Here is a 21,822-nt window from a genome sequence, read left to right as displayed (position 1 = left end):
CCACAGGGAATATGGGTGCCTTTTGGGACAATGCAGAGATAAACTCTAACCTCTGATAAAACAGAAACCTGTCTGACTGTATAGTCACTATCTCTGTCTCTCGCTCTCTCTCTCTCTCCCTCTGTCTCTCTCTCTCTCCCTCTGTTTCTCTCTCTCTCGCTCTCTCTCTCTCCCTCTGTTTCTCTCTCTCTCTCTCTTTCTGTGTATTTTTCTCTCTCTGTTTCTCCCTCTCTCTCTCTCTCTCTCTCTCTCTCTGTGTGCATTGATTTGTTCATTCATGTGTGTGTGTGTCTTTGTCTCTCTTTCTCTCTCTTTCTCTCTCTCTCTCTCTCTCTTTGTTTCTCTCTCTCTCTCTCTCTCTCTCTCTCAATGCATTAATTTGTTCATTCGTGTGTGTGTGTGTGTGTGTCTTTGTCTCAAGGTTATCCTTATGTCTCTAGCTCACACTGGCTCAAAGGAGGATAACTTTTTCAGCGGTTTTTGACAACAGTGCACTTTAACTTGACAATCAAATCAATCAAATATTTTTATAAAGTCCTTCTTTCATCAGCTGATGTCACAAAGTGCTGTACAGAAACCCAGCCTAAAACCCCAAACAGCAAGCAATGCAGGTGTAGGGCAAATGCAGGTGTAGGGCAAAAAAAGCATTCATTACCCTCGGCTCACTTTTTCACTATCCCCAAATGCAACTACTGGCATTCTAAGGGGATGTAGCTCAGCGCAAGAGCGAATACTTTGCATGTATGAGGACATCGGATTAATCCCCTGCATCTCCATGAAACCACCACACTAAGCAGATTATAGATCATATTTTAAGAAGGAACATATGATCAGCTGAACTTCTTACCATCTAGGTCATGGTTTTTGGAGTTACATATCCACCTTCGGTAGCTCAGTTGGTAGAGCGGAGGACTGTAGGTGATAATTGTAGCAATCCTTAGGTCGCTGGTTCAAATCCGGCTCGAAGGAACTTATTTTTTTTGTGGCTTGCTCCAACTTTTGACAGCAGTGCACTTTGACTTGTGTTTGACAAACATATTATCTTTCCCTGAGATCGCCAAATTCATAACTTGTTGACCTTCCATAGGACAGTTGGTAAAGTCGCGGAGTGTATTTGAAATTGCAACAATCCTTATGTCACTGGCTCACACTGGCTCAAAGGAGGATAACTTTTTCAGCGGTTTTTGACAGCAGTGCACTTTAACTTGACAATCAAATCAATCAAATATTTTTATAAAGTCCTTCTTTCATCAGCTGATGTCACAAAGTGCTGTACAGAAACCCAGCCTACAACCCCAAACAGCAAGCAATGCAGGTGTAGAAGCACGGTGGCTAGAAAAAACTCCCTAGAAAGGCCAAAAACCTAGGAAAAAACCTAGAGAGGAACCAGGCTGTGAGGGGTGGCCAGTCATCGTCTGGCTGTTCCGGGTATCGATTATAACAAAACATGGCCAAGATGTTCAAATGTTCATAGACGACCAGCAGTTTGAAAAAATAATAATCACAGTGGTTGTTGAGGGTGCAACAGGTCAGCACATCAGAAGTAAATGTCAGTTGGCTTTTCATAGCTGATTATTCAGAGTATCTCTACCACACCTGCTGTCTCTAGAGAGTTTAAAACAACAGGTCTGGGACAGGTCGCACGTCCGGTGAACCGGTCAGGGTTCCATAGCCGCAGGCAGAACACTGGAAACTGGAGCAGCAGCACAACCAGGTGGACTGGGGACAGCAAGGAGTCATCAGGCCGGGAAGACCTGAAGCATGGTCTTAGGGCTCAGGTCCTTCTCCAAGAGAAAGAAAGAGCAAAGAAGAGAGAAAGAGAGAGAATTAGAGAGAGCATGCATAAATAGACACAGGACACCGGATAAGACAGGAGAAATACTCTAGCTATAACAGACTGACCCCAGCCCCCCGACACACAAACTACTGCAACATAAATACTGGAGGCTGAGACAGGAGGGGTCGGGAGAAACTGTGGCCCCGTCCGACGATACCCCCGGTCAGGGCCTAACAGGCAGGATATAACCCCACACACTTTGCCAAAGCACAGCCCCCACGCCACTAGAGCGATATCTTCAACCACCGACTTACCATCCTGAGACAAGGGCAAAAAAAGCATTCATTACCCTCGGCTCACTTTTTCACTATCCCCAAATGCAACTACTGGCATTCTAAGGGGATGTAGCTCAGCGCAAGAGCGAATGCTTTGCATGTATGAGGACATCAGATCAATCCCCTGCATCTACATGAAACCACCACACTAAGCAGATTATAGATCATATTTTAAGAAGGAACATATGATCAGCTGAACTTATTATCATCTAGGTCATGGCTTTAGGAATTACTTGTCCACCTTCGATAGCTCAGTTGGTAGAGCGGAGGACTGTAGGTAATAATTGTAGCAATCCTTAGGTCGCTGGTTCAATTCTGGCTCGAAGGAAATCATTTTTTCTTGTGGCTTGCTCCAACTTTTGACAGCAGTGCACTTTGACTTGTGTTTGACAAACATATTATCTTTCCCTGAGATCGCCAAATTCATAACTTGTTGACCTTCCATAGGACAGTTGGTAAAGTCGCGGAGTGTATTTGAAATTGCAACAATCCTTATGTCACTGGCTCACACTGGCTCAAAGGAGGATAACTTTTTCAGCGGTTTTTGACAGCAGTGCACTTTAACTTGACAATCAAATCAATCAAATATTTTTATAAAGTCCTTCTTTCATCAGCTGATGTCACAAAGTGCTGTACAGAAACCCAGCCTACAACCCCAAACAGCAAGCAATGCAGGTGTAGAAGCACGGTGGCTAGAAAAAACTCCCTAGAAAGGCCAAAAACCTAGGAAAAAACCTAGAGAGGAACCAGGCTGTGAGGGGTGGCCAGTCATCGTCTGGCTGTTCCGGGTATCGATTATAACAAAACATGGCCAAGATGTTCAAATGTTCATAGACGACCAGCAGTTTGAAAAAATAATAATCACAGTGGTTGTTGAGGGTGCAACAGGTCAGCACATCAGAAGTAAATGTCAGTTGGCTTTTCATAGCTGATTATTCAGAGTATCTCTACCACACCTGCTGTCTCTAGAGAGTTTAAAACAACAGGTCTGGGACAGGTCGCACGTCCGGTGAACCGGTCAGGGTTCCATAGCCGCAGGCAGAACACTGGAAACTGGAGCAGCAGCACAACCAGGTGGACTGGGGACAGCAAGGAGTCATCAGGCCGGGAAGACCTGAAGCATGGTCTTAGGGCTCAGGTCCTTCTCCAAGAGAAAGAAAGAGCAAAGAAGAGAGAAAGAGAGAGAATTAGAGAGAGCATGCATAAATAGACACAGGACACCGGATAAGACAGGAGAAATACTCTAGCTATAACAGACTGACCCCAGCCCCCCGACACACAAACTACTGCAACATAAATACTGGAGGCTGAGACAGGAGGGGTCGGGAGAAACTGTGGCCCCGTCCGACGATACCCCCGGTCAGGGCCTAACAGGCAGGATATAACCCCACACACTTTGCCAAAGCACAGCCCCCACGCCACTAGAGCGATATCTTCAACCACCGACTTACCATCCTGAGACAAGGGCAAAAAAAGCATTCATTACCCTCGGCTCACTTTTTCACTATCCCCAAATGCAACTACTGGCATTCTAAGGGGATGTAGCTCAGCGCAAGAGCGAATGCTTTGCATGTATGAGGACATCAGATCAATCCCCTGCATCTACATGAAACCACCACACTAAGCAGATTATAGATCATATTTTAAGAAGGAACATATGATCAGCTGAACTTATTATCATCTAGGTCATGGCTTTAGGAATTACTTGTCCACCTTCGATAGCTCAGTTGGTAGAGCGGAGGACTGTAGGTAATAATTGTAGCAATCCTTAGGTCGCTGGTTCAATTCTGGCTCGAAGGAAATCATTTTTTCTTGTGGCTTGCTCCAACTTTTGACAGCAGTGCACTTTGACTTGTGTTTGACAAACATATTATCTTTCCCTGAGATCGCCAAATTCATAACTTGTTGACCTTCCATAGGACAGTTGGTAAAGTCGCGGAGTGTATTTGAAATTGCAACAATCCTTATGTCACTGGCTCACACTGGCTCAAAGGAGGATAACTTTTTCAGCGGTTTTTGACAGCAGTGCACTTTAACTTGACAATCAAATCAATCAAATATTTTTATAAAGTCCTTCTTTCATCAGCTGATGTCACAAAGTGCTGTACAGAAACCCAGCCTACAACCCCAAACAGCAAGCAATGCAGGTGTAGAAGCACGGTGGCTAGAAAAAACTCCCTAGAAAGGCCAAAAACCTAGGAAAAAACCTAGAGAGGAACCAGGCTGTGAGGGGTGGCCAGTCATCGTCTGGCTGTTCCGGGTATCGATTATAACAAAACATGGCCAAGATGTTCAAATGTTCATAGATGACCAGCACGGTCAAAAAATAATAATCACAGTGGTTGTTGAGGGTGCAACAGGTCAGCACATCAGAAGTAAATGTCAGTTGGCTTTTCATAGCTGATTATTCAGAGTATCTCTACCACACCTGCTGTCTCTAGAGAGTTTAAAACAACAGGTCTGGGACAGGTCGCACGTCCGGTGAACCGGTCAGGGTTCCATAGCAGCAGGCAGAACACTTGAAACTGGAGCAGCAGCACAACCAGGTGGACTGGGGACAGCAAGGAGTCATCAGGCCAGTAAGACCTGAAGCATGGTCTTAGGGCTCAGGTCCTTCTCCAAGAGAAAGAAAGAGCAAATAAGAGAGAAAGAGAGAGAGAATTAGAGAGAGCATGCATAAATAGACACAGGACACCGGATAAGACAGGAGAAATACTCTAGCTATAACAGACTGACCCCAGCCACCCGACACACAAACTACTGCAGCATAAATACTGGAGGCTGAGACAGGAGGGGTCGGGAGAAACTGTGGCCCCGTCCGACGATACCCCTGGTCAGGGCCTAACAGGCAGGATATAACCCCACACACTTTGCCAAAGCACAGCCCCCACGCCACTAGAGCGATATCTTCAACCACCGACTTACCATCCTGAGACAAGGGCAAAAAAAGCATTCATTACCCTCGGCTCACTTTTTCACTATCCCCAAATGCAACTACTGGCATTCTAAGGGGATGTAGCTCAGCGCAAGAGCGAATGCTTTGCATGTATGAGGACATCAGATCAATCCCCTGCATCTACATGAAACCACCACACTAAGCAGATTATAGATCATATTTTAAGAAGGAACATATGATCAGCTGAACTTCTTACCATCTAGGTTATGGCTTTGGGAATTACTTGTCCACCTTCGATAGCTCAGTTGGTAGAGCGGAGGACTGTAGGTTATAATTGTGGCAATCCTTAGGTCGCTGGTTCAAATCCGGCTCGAAGGAATGTATTTTTTCTTTTGGCTTGCTCCAACTTTTGACAGCAGTGCACTTTGACTTGTGTTTGACAAACATATTATCTTTCCCTGAGATCGCCAAATTCATAACTTGTTGACCTTCCATAGGACAGTTGGTAAAGTCGCGGAGTGTATTTGAAATTGCAACAATCCTTATGTCACTGGCTCACACTGGCTCAAAGGAGGATAACTTTTTCAGCGGTTTTTGACAGCAGTGCACTTTAACTTGACAATCAAATCAATCAAATATTTTTATAAAGTCCTTCTTTCATCAGCTGATGTCACAAAGTGCTGTACAGAAACCCAGCCTACAACCCCAAACAGCAAGCAATGCAGGTGTAGAAGCACGGTGGCTAGAAAAAACTCCCTAGAAAGGCCAAAAACCTAGGAAAAAACCTAGAGAGGAACCAGGCTGTGAGGGGTGGCCAGTCATCGTCTGGCTGTTCCGGGTATCGATTATAACAAAACATGGCCAAGATGTTCAAATGTTCATAGACGACCAGCAGTTTGAAAAAATAATAATCACAGTGGTTGTTGAGGGTGCAACAGGTCAGCACATCAGAAGTAAATGTCAGTTGGCTTTTCATAGCTGATTATTCAGAGTATCTCTACCACACCTGCTGTCTCTAGAGAGTTTAAAACAACAGGTCTGGGACAGGTCGCACGTCCGGTGAACCGGTCAGGGTTCCATAGCAGCAGGCAGAACACTTGAAACTGGAGCAGCAGCACAACCAGGTGGACTGGGGACAGCAAGGAGTCATCAGGCCGGGAAGACCTGAAGCATGGTCTTAGGGCTCAGGTCCTTCTCCAAGAGAAAGAAAGAGCAAAGAAGAGAGAAAGAAAGAGAGAATTAGAGAGAGCATGCATAAATAGACACAGGACACCGGATAAGACAGGAGAAATACTCTAGCTATAACAGAATGACCCCAGCCACCCGACACACAAACTACTGCAGCATAAATACTGGAGGCTGAGACAGGAGGGGTCGGGAGAAACTGTGGCCCCGTCCGACGATACCCCCGGTCAGGGCCTAACAGGCAGGATATAACCCCACACACTTTGCCAAAGCACAGCCCCCACGCCACTAGAGCGATATCTTCAACCACCGACTTACCATCCTGAGACAAGGGCAAAAAAAGCATTCATTACCCTCGGCTCACTTTTTCACTATCCCCAAATGCAACTACTGGCATTCTAAGGGGATGTAGCTCAGCGCAAGAGCGAATGCTTTGCATGTATGAGGACATCAGATCAATCCCCTGCATCTACATGAAACCACCACACTAAGCAGATTATAGATCATATTTTAAGAAGGAACATATGATCAGCTGAACTTCTTACCATCTAGGTCATGGCTTTAGGAATTACTTGTCCACCTTCGATAGCTCAGTTGGTAGAGCGGAGGACTGTAGGTAATAATTGTAGCAATCCTTAGGTTGCTGGTTCAAATCCGGCTCGAAGGAGATCATTTTTTCTTGTGGCTTGCTCCAACTTTTGACAGCAGTGCACTTTGACTTGTGTTTGACAAACATATTATCTTTCCCTGAGATCGCTGAATTCATAACTTGTTGACCTTCCATAGGACAGTTGGCAAAGTCGCGGAGTGTATTTGAAATTGCAACAATCCTTATGTCACTGGCTCACAATGGCTCAAAGGAGGATAACTTTTTCAGCGGTTTTTGACAGCAGTGCACTTTAACTTGACAATCAAATCAATCAAATATTTTTATAAAGTCCTTCTTTCATCAGCTGATGTCACAAAGTGCTGTACAGAAACCCAGCCTAAAACCCCAAACAGCAAGCAATGCAGGTGTAGAAGCACGGTGGCTAGGAAAAACTCCCTAGAAAGGCCAAAACCTAGGAAAAAAGCTAGAGAGGAACCAGGCTGTGAGGGGTGGCCAGTCATCGTCTGGCTGTTCCGGGTATCGATTATAACAAAACATGGCCAAGATGTTCAAATGTTCATAGACGACCAGCAGGGTCAAAAAATAATAATCACAGTGGTTGTTGAGGGTGCAACAGGTCAGCACATCAGAAGTAAATGTCAGTTGGCTTTTCATAGCTGATTATTCAGAGTATCTCTACCACACCTGCTGTCTCTAGAGAGTTTAAAACAACAGGTCTGGGACAGGTCGCACGTCCGGTGAACCGGTCAGGGTTCCATAGCCGCAAGCAGAACACTTGAAACTGGAGCAGCAGCACAACCAGGTGGACTGGGGACAGCAAGGAGTCATCAGGCCGGGAAGACCTGAAGCATGGTCTTAGGGCTCAGGTCCTTCTCCAAGAGAAAGAAAGAGCAAATAAGAGAGAAAGAGAGAGAGAATTAGAGAGAGCATGCATAAATAGACACAGGACACCGGATAAGACAGGAGAAATACTCTAGCTATAACAGACTGACCCCAGCCCCCCGACACACAAACTACTGCAGCATAAATACTGGAGGCTGAGACAGGAGGGGTCGGGAGAAACTGTGGCCCCGTCCGACGATACCCCTGGTCAGGGCCTAACAGGCAGGATATAACCCCACACACTTTGCCAAAGCACAGCCCCCACGCCACTAGAGCGATATCTTCAACCACCGACTTACCATCCTGAGACAAGGGCAAAAAAAGCATTCATTACCCTCGGCTCACTTTTTCACTATCCCCAAATGCAACTACTGGCATTCTAAGGGGATGTAGCTCAGCGCAAGAGCGAATGCTTTGCATGTATGAGGACATCAGATCAATCCCCTGCATCTACATGAAACCACCACACTAAGCAGATTATAGATCATATTTTAAGAAGGAACATATGATCAGCTGAACTTCTTACCATCTAGGTCATGGCTTTGGGAATTACTTGTCCACCTTCGATAGCTCAGTTGGTAGAGCGGAGGACTGTAGGTTATAATTGTAGCAATCCTTAGGTCGCTGGTTCAAATCCGGCTCGAAGGAATGTATTTTTTCTTTTGACAGCAGTGCACTTTGACTTGTGTTTGACCAACATATTATCTTTCCCTGAGATCGCCAAATTCATAACTTGTTGACCTTCCATAGGACAGTTGGTAAAGTCGCGGAGTGTATTTGAAATTGCAACAATCCTTATGTCACTGGCTCACACTGGCTCCAAGGAGGATAACTTTTTCAGCGGTTTTTGACAGCAGTGCACTTTAACTTGACAATCAAATCAATCAAATATTTTTATAAAGTCTTTCTTTCATCAGCTGATGTCACAAAGTGCTGTACAGAAACCCAGCCTACAACCCCAAACAGCAAGCAATGCAGGTGTAGAAGCACGGTGGCTAGAAAAAACTCCCTAGAAAGGCCAAAAACCTAGGAAAAAACCTAGAGAGGAACCAGGCTGTGAGGGGTGGCCAGTCATCGTCTGGCTGTTCCGGGTATCGATTATAACAAAACATGGCCAAGATGTTCAAATGTTCATAGACGACCAGCAGTTTGAAAAAATAATAATCACAGTGGTTGTTGAGGGTGCAACAGATCAGCACATCAGAAGTAAATGTCAGTTGGCTTTTCATAGCTGATTATTCAGAGTATCTCTACCACACCTGCTGTCTCTAGAGAGTTTAAAACAACAGGTCTGGGACAGGTCGCACGTCCGGTGAACCGGTCAGGGTTCCATAGCCGCAGGCAGAACACTTGAAACTGGAGCAGCAGCACAACCAGGTGGACTGGGGACAGCAAGGAGTCATCAGGCCGGGAAGACCTGAAGCATGGTCTTAGGGCTCAGGTCCTTCTCCAAGAGAAAGAAAGAGCAAAGAAGAGAGAAAGAGAGAGAATTAGAGAGAGCATGCATAAATAGACACAGGACACCGGATAAGACAGGAGAAATACTCTAGCTATAACAGACTGACCCCAGCCCCCCGACACACAAACTACTGCAACATAAATACTGGAGGCTGAGACAGGAGGGGTCGGGAGAAACTGTGGCCCCGTCCGACGATACCCCCGGTCAGGGCCTAACAGGCAGGATATAACCCCACACACTTTGCCAAAGCACAGCCCCCACGCCACTAGAGCGATATCTTCAACCACCGACTTACCATCCTGAGACAAGGGCAAAAAAAGCATTCATTACCCTCGGCTCACTTTTTCACTATCCCCAAATGCAACTACTGGCATTCTAAGGGGATGTAGCTCAGCGCAAGAGCGAATGCTTTGCATGTATGAGGACATCAGATCAATCCCCTGCATCTACATGAAACCACCACACTAAGCAGATTATAGATCATATTTTAAGAAGGAACATATGATCAGCTGAACTTCTTATCATCTAGGTCATGGCTTTAGGAATTACTTGTCCACCTTCGATAGCTCAGTTGGTAGAGCGGAGGACTGTAGGTAATAATTGTAGCAATCCTTAGGTCGCTGGTTCAATTCCGGCTCGAAGGAAATCATTTTTTCTTGTGGCTTGCTCCAACTTTTGACAGCAGTGCACTTTGACTTGTGTTTGACAAACATATTATCGATTATAACAAAACATGGCCAAGATGTTCAAATGTTCATAGATGACCAGCACGGTCAAAAAATAATAATCACAGTGGTTGTTGAGGGTGCAACAGGTCAGCACATCAGAAGTAAATGTCAGTTGGCTTTTCATAGCTGATTATTCAGAGTATCTCTACCACACCTGCTGTCTCTAGAGAGTTTAAAACAACAGGTCTGGGACAGGTCGCACGTCCGGTGAACCGGTCAGGGTTCCATAGCAGCAGGCAGAACACTTGAAACTGGAGCAGCAGCACAACCAGGTGGACTGGGGACAGCAAGGAGTCATCAGGCCGGGAAGACCTGAAGCATGGTCTTAGGGCTCAGGTCCTTCTCCAAGAGAAAGAAAGAGCAAAGAAGAGAGAAAGAAAGAGAGAATTAGAGAGAGCATGCATAAATAGACACAGGACACCGGATAAGACAGGAGAAATACTCTAGCTATAACAGAATGACCCCAGCCACCCGACACACAAACTACTGCAGCATAAATACTGGAGGCTGAGACAGGAGGGGTCGGGAGAAACTGTGGCCCCGTCCGACGATACCCCCGGTCAGGGCCTAACAGGCAGGATATAACCCCACACACTTTGCCAAAGCACAGCCCCCACGCCACTAGAGCGATATCTTCAACCACCGACTTACCATCCTGAGACAAGGGCAAAAAAAGCATTCATTACCCTCGGCTCACTTTTTCACTATCCCCAAATGCAACTACTGGCATTCTAAGGGGATGTAGCTCAGCGCAAGAGCGAATGCTTTGCATGTATGAGGACATCAGATCAATCCCCTGCATCTACATGAAACCACCACACTAAGCAGATTATAGATCATATTTTAAGAAGGAACATATGATCAGCTGAACTTCTTACCATCTAGGTCATGGCTTTAGGAATTACTTGTCCACCTTCGATAGCTCAGTTGGTAGAGCGGAGGACTGTAGGTAATAATTGTAGCAATCCTTAGGTTGCTGGTTCAAATCCGGCTCGAAGGAGATCATTTTTTCTTGTGGCTTGCTCCAACTTTTGACAGCAGTGCACTTTGACTTGTGTTTGACAAACATATTATCTTTCCCTGAGATCGCTGAATTCATAACTTGTTGACCTTCCATAGGACAGTTGGCAAAGTCGCGGAGTGTATTTGAAATTGCAACAATCCTTATGTCACTGGCTCACAATGGCTCAAAGGAGGATAACTTTTTCAGCGGTTTTTGACAGCAGTGCACTTTAACTTGACAATCAAATCAATCAAATATTTTTATAAAGTCCTTCTTTCATCAGCTGATGTCACAAAGTGCTGTACAGAAACCCAGCCTAAAACCCCAAACAGCAAGCAATGCAGGTGTAGAAGCACGGTGGCTAGGAAAAACTCCCTAGAAAGGCCAAAACCTAGGAAAAAAGCTAGAGAGGAACCAGGCTGTGAGGGGTGGCCAGTCATCGTCTGGCTGTTCCGGGTATCGATTATAACAAAACATGGCCAAGATGTTCAAATGTTCATAGACGACCAGCAGGGTCAAAAAATAATAATCACAGTGGTTGTTGAGGGTGCAACAGGTCAGCACATCAGAAGTAAATGTCAGTTGGCTTTTCATAGCTGATTATTCAGAGTATCTCTACCACACCTGCTGTCTCTAGAGAGTTTAAAACAACAGGTCTGGGACAGGTCGCACGTCCGGTGAACCGGTCAGGGTTCCATAGCCGCAAGCAGAACACTTGAAACTGGAGCAGCAGCACAACCAGGTGGACTGGGGACAGCAAGGAGTCATCAGGCCGGGAAGACCTGAAGCATGGTCTTAGGGCTCAGGTCCTTCTCCAAGAGAAAGAAAGAGCAAATAAGAGAGAAAGAGAGAGAGAATTAGAGAGAGCATGCATAAATAGACACAGGACACCGGATAAGACAGGAGAAATACTCTAGCTATAACAGACTGACCCCAGCCCCCCGACACACAAACTACTGCAGCATAAATACTGGAGGCTGAGACAGGAGGGGTCGGGAGAAACTGTGGCCCCGTCCGACGATACCCCTGGTCAGGGCCTAACAGGCAGGATATAACCCCACACACTTTGCCAAAGCACAGCCCCCACGCCACTAGAGCGATATCTTCAACCACCGACTTACCATCCTGAGACAAGGGCAAAAAAAGCATTCATTACCCTCGGCTCACTTTTTCACTATCCCCAAATGCAACTACTGGCATTCTAAGGGGATGTAGCTCAGCGCAAGAGCGAATGCTTTGCATGTATGAGGACATCAGATCAATCCCCTGCATCTACATGAAACCACCACACTAAGCAGATTATAGATCATATTTTAAGAAGGAACATATGATCAGCTGAACTTCTTACCATCTAGGTCATGGCTTTGGGAATTACTTGTCCACCTTCGATAGCTCAGTTGGTAGAGCGGAGGACTGTAGGTTATAATTGTAGCAATCCTTAGGTCGCTGGTTCAAATCCGGCTCGAAGGAATGTATTTTTTCTTTTGACAGCAGTGCACTTTGACTTGTGTTTGACAAACATATTATCTTTCCCTGAGATCGCCAAATTCATAACTTGTTGACCTTCCATAGGACAGTTGGTAAAGTCGCGGAGTGTATTTGAAATTGCAACAATCCTTATGTCACTGGCTCACACTGGCTCCAAGGAGGATAACTTTTTCAGCGGTTTTTGACAGCAGTGCACTTTAACTTGACAATCAAATCAATCAAATATTTTTATAAAGTCTTTCTTTCATCAGCTGATGTCACAAAGTGCTGTACAGAAACCCAGCCTACAACCCCAAACAGCAAGCAATGCAGGTGTAGAAGCACGGTGGCTAGAAAAAACTCCCTAGAAAGGCCAAAAACCTAGGAAAAAACCTAGAGAGGAACCAGGCTGTGAGGGGTGGCCAGTCATCGTCTGGCTGTTCCGGGTATCGATTATAACAAAACATGGCCAAGATGTTCAAATGTTCATAGACGACCAGCAGTTTGAAAAAATAATAATCACAGTGGTTGTTGAGGGTGCAACAGATCAGCACATCAGAAGTAAATGTCAGTTGGCTTTTCATAGCTGATTATTCAGAGTATCTCTACCACACCTGCTGTCTCTAGAGAGTTTAAAACAACAGGTCTGGGACAGGTCGCACGTCCGGTGAACCGGTCAGGGTTCCATAGCCGCAGGCAGAACACTTGAAACTGGAGCAGCAGCACAACCAGGTGGACTGGGGACAGCAAGGAGTCATCAGGCCGGGAAGACCTGAAGCATGGTCTTAGGGCTCAGGTCCTTCTCCAAGAGAAAGAAAGAGCAAAGAAGAGAGAAAGAGAGAGAATTAGAGAGAGCATGCATAAATAGACACAGGACACCGGATAAGACAGGAGAAATACTCTAGCTATAACAGACTGACCCCAGCCCCCCGACACACAAACTACTGCAACATAAATACTGGAGGCTGAGACAGGAGGGGTCGGGAGAAACTGTGGCCCCGTCCGACGATACCCCCGGTCAGGGCCTAACAGGCAGGATATAACCCCACACACTTTGCCAAAGCACAGCCCCCACGCCACTAGAGCGATATCTTCAACCACCGACTTACCATCCTGAGACAAGGGCAAAAAAAGCATTCATTACCCTCGGCTCACTTTTTCACTATCCCCAAATGCAACTACTGGCATTCTAAGGGGATGTAGCTCAGCGCAAGAGCGAATGCTTTGCATGTATGAGGACATCAGATCAATCCCCTGCATCTACATGAAACCACCACACTAAGCAGATTATAGATCATATTTTAAGAAGGAACATATGATCAGCTGAACTTCTTATCATCTAGGTCATGGCTTTAGGAATTACTTGTCCACCTTCGATAGCTCAGTTGGTAGAGCGGAGGACTGTAGGTAATAATTGTAGCAATCCTTAGGTCGCTGGTTCAATTCCGGCTCGAAGGAAATCATTTTTTCTTGTGGCTTGCTCCAACTTTTGACAGCAGTGCACTTTGACTTGTGTTTGACAAACATATTATCGATTATAACAAAACATGGCCAAGATGTTCAAATGTTCATAGATGACCAGCACGGTCAAAAAATAATAATCACAGTGGTTGTTGAGGGTGCAACAGGTCAGCACATCAGAAGTAAATGTCAGTTGGCTTTTCATAGCTGATTATTCAGAGTATCTCTACCACACCTGCTGTCTCTAGAGAGTTTAAAACAACAGGTCTGGGACAGGTCGCACGTCCGGTGAACCGGTCAGGGTTCCATAGCCGCAAGCAGAACACTTGAAACTGGAGCAGCAGCACAACCAGGTGGACTGGGGACAGCAAGGAGTCATCAGGCCGGGAAGACCTGAAGCATGGTCTTAGGGCTCAGGTCCTTCTCCAAGAGAAAGAAAGAGCAAATAAGAGAGAAAGAGAGAAAGAGAATTAGAGAGAGCATGCATAAATAGACACAGGACACCGGATAAGACAGGAGAAATACTCTAGCTATAACAGACTGACCCCAGCCCCCCGACACACAAACTACTGCAGCATAAATACTGGAGGCTGAGACAGGAGGGGTCGGGAGAAACTGTGGCCCCGTCCGACGATACCCCTGGTCAGGGCCTAACAGGCAGGATATAACCCCACACACTTTGCCAAAGCACAGCCCCCACGCCACTAGAGCGATATCTTCAACCACCGACTTACCATCCTGAGACAAGGGCAAAAAAAGCATTCATTACCCTCGGCTCACTTTTTCACTATCCCCAAATGCAACTACTGGCATTCTAAGGGGATGTAGCTCAGCGCAAGAGCGAATGCTTTGCATGTATGAGGACATCAGATCAATCCCCTGCATCTACATGAAACCACCACACTAAGCAGATTATAGATCATATTTTAAGAAGGAACATATGATCAGCTGAACTTCTTACCATCTAGGTCATGGCTTTGGGAATTACTTGTCCACCTTCGATAGCTCAGTTGGTAGAGCGGAGGACTGTAGGTTATAATTGTAGCAATCCTTAGGTCGCTGGTTCAAATCCGGCTCGAAGGAATGTATTTTTTCTTTTGGCTTGCTCCAACTTTTGACAGCAGTGCACTTTGACTTGTGTTTGACAAACATATTATCTTTCCCTGAGATCGCCAAATTCATAACTTGTTGACCTTCCATAGGACAGTTGGTAAAGTCGCGGAGTGTATTTGAAATTGCAACAATCCTTATGTCACTGGCTCACACTGGCTCAAAGGAGGATAACTTTTTCAGCGGTTTTTGACAGCAGTGCACTTTAACTTGACAATCAAATCAATCAAATATTTTTATAAAGTCCTTCTTTCATCAGCTGATGTCACAAAGTGCTGTACAGAAACCCAGCCTAAAACCCCAAACAGCAAGCAATGCAGGTGTAGAAGCACGGTGGCTAGGAAAAACTCCCTAGAAAGGCCAAAACCTAGGAAAAAAGCTAGAGAGGAACCAGGCTGTGAGGGGTGGCCAGTCATCGTCTGGCTGTTCCGGGTATCGATTATAACAAAACATGGCCAAGATGTTCAAATGTTCATAGATGACCAGCAGGGTCAAAAAATAATAATCACAGTGGTTGTTGAGGGTGCAACAGGTCAGCACATCAGAAGTAAATGTCAGTTGGCTTTTCATAGCTGATTATTCAGAGTATCTCTACCACACCTGCTGTCTCTAGAGAGTTTAAAACAACAGGTCTGGGACAGGTCGCACGTCCGGTGAACCGGTCAGGGTTCCATAGCCGCAAGCAGAACACTTGAAACTGGAGCAGCAGCACAACCAGGTGGACTGGGGACAGCAAGGAGTCATCAGGCCGGGAAGACCTGAAGCATGGTCTTAGGGCTCAGGTCCTTCTCCAAGAGAAAGAAAGAGCAAATAAGAGAGAAAGAGAGAGAGAATTAGAGAGAGCATGCATAAATAGACACAGGACACCGGATAAGACAGGAGAAATACTCTAGCTATAACAGACTGACCCCAGCCCCCCGACACACAAACTACTGCAGCATAAATACTGGAGGCTGAGACAGGAGGGGTCGGGAGAAACTGTGGCCCCGTCCGACGATACCCCTGGTCAGGGCCTAACAGGCAGGATATAACCCCACACACTTTGCCAAAGCACAGCCCCCACGCCACTAGAGCGATATCTTCAACCACCGACTTACCATCCTGAGACAAGGGCAAAAAAAGCATTCATTACCCTCGGCTCACTTTTTCACTATCCCCAAATGCAACTACTGGCATTCTAAGGGGATGTAGCTCAGCGCAAGAGCGAATGCTTTGCATGTATGAGGACATCAGATCAATCCCCTGCATCTACATGAAACCACCACACTAAGCAGATTATAGATCATATTTTAAGAAGGAACATATGATCAGCTGAACTTCTTACCATCTAGGTCATGGCTTTGGGAATTATTTGTCCACCTTCGATAGCTCAGTTGGTAGAGCGGAGGACTGTAGGTTATAATTGTAGCAATCCTTAGGTCGCTGGTTCAAATCCGGCTCGAAGGAATGTATTTTTTCTTTTGGCTTGCTCCAACTTTTGACAGCAGTGCACTTTGACTTGTGTTTGACAAACATATTATCTTTCCCTGAGATCGCCAAATTCATAACTTGTTGACCTTCCATAGGACAGTTGGTAAAGTCGCGGAGTGTATTTGAAATTGCAACAATCCTTATGTCACTGGCTCACACTGGCTCAAAGGAGGATAACTTTTTCAGCGGTTTTTGACAGCAGTGCACTTTAACTTGACAATCAAATCAATCAAATATTTTTATAAAGTCCTTCTTTCATCAGCTGATGTCACAAAGTGCTGTACAGAAACCCAGCCTACAACCCCAAACAGCAAGCAATGCAGGTGTAGAAGCACGGTGGCTAGAAAAAACTCCCTAGAAAGGCCAAAAACCTAGGAAAAAACCTAGAGAGGAACCAGGCTGTGAGGGGTGGCCAGTCATCGTCTGGCTGTTCCGGGTATCGATTATAACAAAACATGGCCAAGATGTTCAAATGTTCATAGATGACCAGCACGGTCAAAAAATAATAATCACAGTGGTTGTTGAGGGTGCAACAGGTCAGCACATCAGAAGTAAATGTCAGTTGGCTTTTCATAGCTGATTATTCAGAGTATCTCTACCACACCTGCTGTCTCTAGAGAGTTTAAAACAACAGGTCTGGGACAGGTCGCACGTCCGGTGAACCGGTCAGGGTTCCATAGCAGCAGGCAGAACACTTGAAACTGGAGCAGCAGCACAACCAGGTGGACTGGGGACAGCAAGGAGTCATCAGGCCGGGAAGACCTGAAGCATGGTCTTAGGGCTCAGGTCCTTCTCCAAGAGAAAGAAAGAGCAAAGAAGAGAGAAAGAAAGAGAGAATTAGAGAGAGCATGCATAAATAGACACAGGACACCGGATAAGACAGGAGAAATACTCTAGCTATAACAGAATGACCCCAGCCACCCGACACACAAACTACTGCAGCATAAATACTGGAGGCTGAGACAGGAGGGGTCGGGAGAAACTGTGGCCCCGTCCGACGATACCCCCGGTCAGGGCCTAACAGGCAGGATATAACCCCACACACTTTGCCAAAGCACAGCCCCCACGCCACTAGAGCGATATCTTCAACCACCGACTTACCATCCTGAGACAAGGGCAAAAAAAGCATTCATTACCCTCGGCTCACTTTTTCACTATCCCCAAATGCAACTACTGGCATTCTAAGGGGATGTAGCTCAGCGCAAGAGCGAATGCTTTGCATGTATGAGGACATCAGATCAATCCCCTGCATCTACATGAAACCACCACACTAAGCAGATTATAGATCATATTTTAAGAAGGAACATATGATCAGCTGAACTTCTTACCATCTAGGTCATGGCTTTAGGAATTACTTGTCCACCTTCGATAGCTCAGTTGGTAGAGCGGAGGACTGTAGGTAATAATTGTAGCAATCCTTAGGTTGCTGGTTCAAATCCGGCTCGAAGGAAATCATTTTTTCTTGTGGCTTGCTCCAACTTTTGACAGCAGTGCACTTTGACTTGTGTTTGACAAACATATTATCTTTCCCTGAGATCGCTGAATTCATAACTTGTTGACCTTCCATAGGACAGTTGGCAAAGTCGCGGAGTGTATTTGAAATTGCAACAATCCTTATGTCACTGGCTCACAATGGCTCAAAGGAGGATAACTTTTTCAGCGGTTTTTGACAGCAGTGCACTTTAACTTGACAATCAAATCAATCAAATATTTTTATAAAGTCCTTCTTTCATCAGCTGATGTCACAAAGTGCTGTACAGAAACCCAGCCTAAAACCCCAAACAGCAAGCAATGCAGGTGTAGAAGCACGGTGGCTAGGAAAAACTCCCTAGAAAGGCCAAAACCTAGGAAAAAAGCTAGAGAGGAACCAGGCTGTGAGGGGTGGCCAGTCATCGTCTGGCTGTTCCGGGTATCGATTATAACAAAACATGGCCAAGATGTTCAAATGTTCATAGACGACCAGCAGGGTCAAAAAATAATAATCACAGTGGTTGTTGAGGGTGCAACAGGTCAGCACATCAGAAGTAAATGTCAGTTGGCTTTTCATAGCTGATTATTCAGAGTATCTCTACCACACCTGCTGTCTCTAGAGAGTTTAAAACAACAGGTCTGGGACAGGTCGCACGTCCGGTGAACCGGTCAGGGTTCCATAGCCGCAAGCAGAACACTTGAAACTGGAGCAGCAGCACAACCAGGTGGACTGGGGACAGCAAGGAGTCATCAGGCCGGGAAGACCTGAAGCATGGTCTTAGGGCTCAGGTCCTTCTCCAAGAGAAAGAAAGAGCAAATAAGAGAGAAAGAGAGAGAGAATTAGAGAGAGCATGCATAAATAGACACAGGACACCGGATAAGACAGGAGAAATACTCTAGCTATAACAGACTGACCCCAGCCCCCCGACACACAAACTACTGCAGCATAAATACTGGAGGCTGAGACAGGAGGGGTCGGGAGAAACTGTGGCCCCGTCCGACGATACCCCTGGTCAGGGCCTAACAGGCAGGATATAACCCCACACACTTTGCCAAAGCACAGCCCCCACGCCACTAGAGCGATATCTTCAACCACCGACTTACCATCCTGAGACAAGGGCAAAAAAAGCATTCATTACCCTCGGCTCACTTTTTCACTATCCCCAAATGCAACTACTGGCATTCTAAGGGGATGTAGCTCAGCGCAAGAGCGAATGCTTTGCATGTATGAGGACATCAGATCAATCCCCTGCATCTACATGAAACCACCACACTAAGCAGATTATAGATCATATTTTAAGAAGGAACATATGATCAGCTGAACTTCTTACCATCTAGGTCATGGCTTTGGGAATTACTTGTCCACCTTCGATAGCTCAGTTGGTAGAGCGGAGGACTGTAGGTTATAATTGTAGCAATCCTTAGGTCGCTGGTTCAAATCCGGCTCGAAGGAATGTATTTTTTCTTTTGACAGCAGTGCACTTTGACTTGTGTTTGACAAACATATTATCTTTCCCTGAGATCGCCAAATTCATAACTTGTTGACCTTCCATAGGACAGTTGGTAAAGTCGCGGAGTGTATTTGAAATTGCAACAATCCTTATGTCACTGGCTCACACTGGCTCCAAGGAGGATAACTTTTTCAGCGGTTTTTGACAGCAGTGCACTTTAACTTGACAATCAAATCAATCAAATATTTTTATAAAGTCTTTCTTTCATCAGCTGATGTCACAAAGTGCTGTACAGAAACCCAGCCTACAACCCCAAACAGCAAGCAATGCAGGTGTAGAAGCACGGTGGCTAGAAAAAACTCCCTAGAAAGGCCAAAAACCTAGGAAAAAACCTAGAGAGGAACCAGGCTGTGAGGGGTGGCCAGTCATCGTCTGGCTGTTCCGGGTATCGATTATAACAAAACATGGCCAAGATGTTCAAATGTTCATAGACGACCAGCAGTTTGAAAAAATAATAATCACAGTGGTTGTTGAGGGTGCAACAGGTCAGCACATCAGAAGTAAATGTCAGTTGGCTTTTCATAGCTGATTATTCAGAGTATCTCTACCACACCTGCTGTCTCTAGAGAGTTTAAAACAACAGGTCTGGGACAGGTCGCACGTCCGGTGAACCGGTCAGGGTTCCATAGCCGCAAGCAGAACACTTGAAACTGGAGCAGCAGCACAACCAGGTGGACTGGGGACAGCAAGGAGTCATCAGGCCGGGAAGACCTGAAGCATGGTCTTAGGGCTCAGGTCCTTCTCCAAGAGAAAGAAAGAGCAAATAAGAGAGAAAGAGAGAGAGAATTAGAGAGAGCATGCATAAATAGACACAGGACACCGGATAAGACAGGAGAAATACTCTAGCTATAACAGACTGACCCCAGCCCCCCGACACACAAACTACTGCAGCATAAATACTGGAGGCTGAGACAGGAGGGGTCGGGAGAAACTGTGGCCCCGTCCGACGATACCCCTGGTCAGGGCCTAACAGGCAGGATATAACCCCACACACTTTGCCAAAGCACAGCCCCCACGCCACTAGAGCGATATCTTCAACCACCGACTTACCATCCTGAGACAAGGGCAAAAAAAGCATTCATTACCCTCGGCTCACTTTTTCACTATCCCCAAATGCAACTACTGGCATTCTAAGGGGATGTAGCTCAGCGCAAGAGCGAATGCTTTGCATGTATGAGGACATCAGATCAATCCCCTGCATCTACATGAAACCACCACACTAAGCAGATTATAGATCATATTTTAAGAAGGAACATATGATCAGCTGAACTTCTTACCATCTAGGTCATGGCTTTGGGAATTACTTGTCCACCTTCGATAGCTCAGTTGGTAGAGCGGAGGACTGTAGGTTATAATTGTAGCAATCCTTAGGTCGCTGGTTCAAATCCGGCTCGAAGGAATGTATTTTTTCTTTTGACAGCAGTGCACTTTGACTTGTGTTTGACAAACATATTATCTTTCCCTGAGATCGCCAAATTCATAACTTGTTGACCTTCCATAGGACAGTTGGTAAAGTCGCGGAGTGTATTTGAAATTGCAACAATCCTTATGTCACTGGCTCACACTGGCTCCAAGGAGGATAACTTTTTCAGCGGTTTTTGACAGCAGTGCACTTTAACTTGACAATCAAATCAATCAAATATTTTTATAAAGTCTTTCTTTCATCAGCTGATGTCACAAAGTGCTGTACAGAAACCCAGCCTACAACCCCAAACAGCAAGCAATGCAGGTGTAGAAGCACGGTGGCTAGAAAAAACTCCCTAGAAAGGCCAAAAACCTAGGAAAAAACCTAGAGAGGAACCAGGCTGTGAGGGGTGGCCAGTCATCGTCTGGCTGTTCCGGGTATCGATTATAACAAAACATGGCCAAGATGTTCAAATGTTCATAGACGACCAGCAGTTTGAAAAAATAATAATCACAGTGGTTGTTGAGGGTGCAACAGATCAGCACATCAGAAGTAAATGTCAGTTGGCTTTTCATAGCTGATTATTCAGAGTATCTCTACCACACCTGCTGTCTCTAGAGAGTTTAAAACAACAGGTCTGGGACAGGTCGCACGTCCGGTGAACCGGTCAGGGTTCCATAGCCGCAGGCAGAACACTTGAAACTGGAGCAGCAGCACAACCAGGTGGACTGGGGACAGCAAGGAGTCATCAGGCCGGGAAGACCTGAAGCATGGTCTTAGGGCTCAGGTCCTTCTCCAAGAGAAAGAAAGAGCAAAGAAGAGAGAAAGAGAGAGAATTAGAGAGAGCATGCATAAATAGACACAGGACACCGGATAAGACAGGAGAAATACTCTAGCTATAACAGACTGACCCCAGCCCCCCGACACACAAACTACTGCAACATAAATACTGGAGGCTGAGACAGGAGGGGTCGGGAGAAACTGTGGCCCCGTCCGACGATACCCCCGGTCAGGGCCTAACAGGCAGGATATAACCCCACACACTTTGCCAAA

At 45.8% G+C, this 21,822-nt stretch overlaps 15 non-coding genes across 15 annotated transcripts; all 15 read left to right on the top strand.

Moving 5' to 3' along the window:
- The first annotated feature begins 881 nt into the window (after positions 1–881).
- Positions 882–969, top strand: trnay-gua. Its single transcript is given in 2 exon segments — positions 882–918; positions 934–969. It is a non-coding gene; the product is annotated as a tRNA-Tyr (tRNA).
- Positions 970–2,352: 1,383 nt separating this feature from the next.
- Positions 2,353–2,440, top strand: trnay-gua. Its single transcript is given in 2 exon segments — positions 2,353–2,389; positions 2,405–2,440. It is a non-coding gene; the product is annotated as a tRNA-Tyr (tRNA).
- Positions 2,441–3,824: 1,384 nt separating this feature from the next.
- Positions 3,825–3,912, top strand: trnay-gua. The gene is given in 2 exon segments: positions 3,825–3,861; positions 3,877–3,912. It is a non-coding gene; the product is annotated as a tRNA-Tyr (tRNA).
- A 1,386-nt stretch (positions 3,913–5,298) lies between these two features.
- trnay-gua lies at positions 5,299–5,386 on the top strand. Its single transcript is given in 2 exon segments — positions 5,299–5,335; positions 5,351–5,386. It is a non-coding gene; the product is annotated as a tRNA-Tyr (tRNA).
- A 1,386-nt stretch (positions 5,387–6,772) lies between these two features.
- On the top strand, positions 6,773–6,860 carry trnay-gua. Its single transcript is given in 2 exon segments — positions 6,773–6,809; positions 6,825–6,860. It is a non-coding gene; the product is annotated as a tRNA-Tyr (tRNA).
- Positions 6,861–8,245: 1,385 nt separating this feature from the next.
- trnay-gua lies at positions 8,246–8,333 on the top strand. The gene is given in 2 exon segments: positions 8,246–8,282; positions 8,298–8,333. It is a non-coding gene; the product is annotated as a tRNA-Tyr (tRNA).
- A 1,367-nt stretch (positions 8,334–9,700) lies between these two features.
- Positions 9,701–9,788, top strand: trnay-gua. Its single transcript is given in 2 exon segments — positions 9,701–9,737; positions 9,753–9,788. It is a non-coding gene; the product is annotated as a tRNA-Tyr (tRNA).
- A 996-nt stretch (positions 9,789–10,784) lies between these two features.
- trnay-gua lies at positions 10,785–10,872 on the top strand. The gene is given in 2 exon segments: positions 10,785–10,821; positions 10,837–10,872. It is a non-coding gene; the product is annotated as a tRNA-Tyr (tRNA).
- Positions 10,873–12,257: 1,385 nt separating this feature from the next.
- trnay-gua lies at positions 12,258–12,345 on the top strand. Its single transcript is given in 2 exon segments — positions 12,258–12,294; positions 12,310–12,345. It is a non-coding gene; the product is annotated as a tRNA-Tyr (tRNA).
- A 1,367-nt stretch (positions 12,346–13,712) lies between these two features.
- trnay-gua lies at positions 13,713–13,800 on the top strand. The gene is given in 2 exon segments: positions 13,713–13,749; positions 13,765–13,800. It is a non-coding gene; the product is annotated as a tRNA-Tyr (tRNA).
- A 998-nt stretch (positions 13,801–14,798) lies between these two features.
- trnay-gua lies at positions 14,799–14,886 on the top strand. The gene is given in 2 exon segments: positions 14,799–14,835; positions 14,851–14,886. It is a non-coding gene; the product is annotated as a tRNA-Tyr (tRNA).
- A 1,385-nt stretch (positions 14,887–16,271) lies between these two features.
- trnay-gua lies at positions 16,272–16,359 on the top strand. Its single transcript is given in 2 exon segments — positions 16,272–16,308; positions 16,324–16,359. It is a non-coding gene; the product is annotated as a tRNA-Tyr (tRNA).
- Positions 16,360–17,745: 1,386 nt separating this feature from the next.
- On the top strand, positions 17,746–17,833 carry trnay-gua. Its single transcript is given in 2 exon segments — positions 17,746–17,782; positions 17,798–17,833. It is a non-coding gene; the product is annotated as a tRNA-Tyr (tRNA).
- A 1,385-nt stretch (positions 17,834–19,218) lies between these two features.
- Positions 19,219–19,306, top strand: trnay-gua. Its single transcript is given in 2 exon segments — positions 19,219–19,255; positions 19,271–19,306. It is a non-coding gene; the product is annotated as a tRNA-Tyr (tRNA).
- Positions 19,307–20,675: 1,369 nt separating this feature from the next.
- trnay-gua lies at positions 20,676–20,763 on the top strand. Its single transcript is given in 2 exon segments — positions 20,676–20,712; positions 20,728–20,763. It is a non-coding gene; the product is annotated as a tRNA-Tyr (tRNA).
- The last annotated feature ends 1,059 nt before the right edge of the window (positions 20,764–21,822 follow it).

Source organism: Oncorhynchus mykiss, chromosome 18 (assembly GCF_013265735.2).
Source record: "Oncorhynchus mykiss isolate Arlee chromosome 18, USDA_OmykA_1.1, whole genome shotgun sequence".
NCBI lineage: Eukaryota > Metazoa > Chordata > Actinopteri > Salmoniformes > Salmonidae > Oncorhynchus > Oncorhynchus mykiss.
This window is presented reverse-complemented; position numbering and strand designations above follow the sequence as displayed.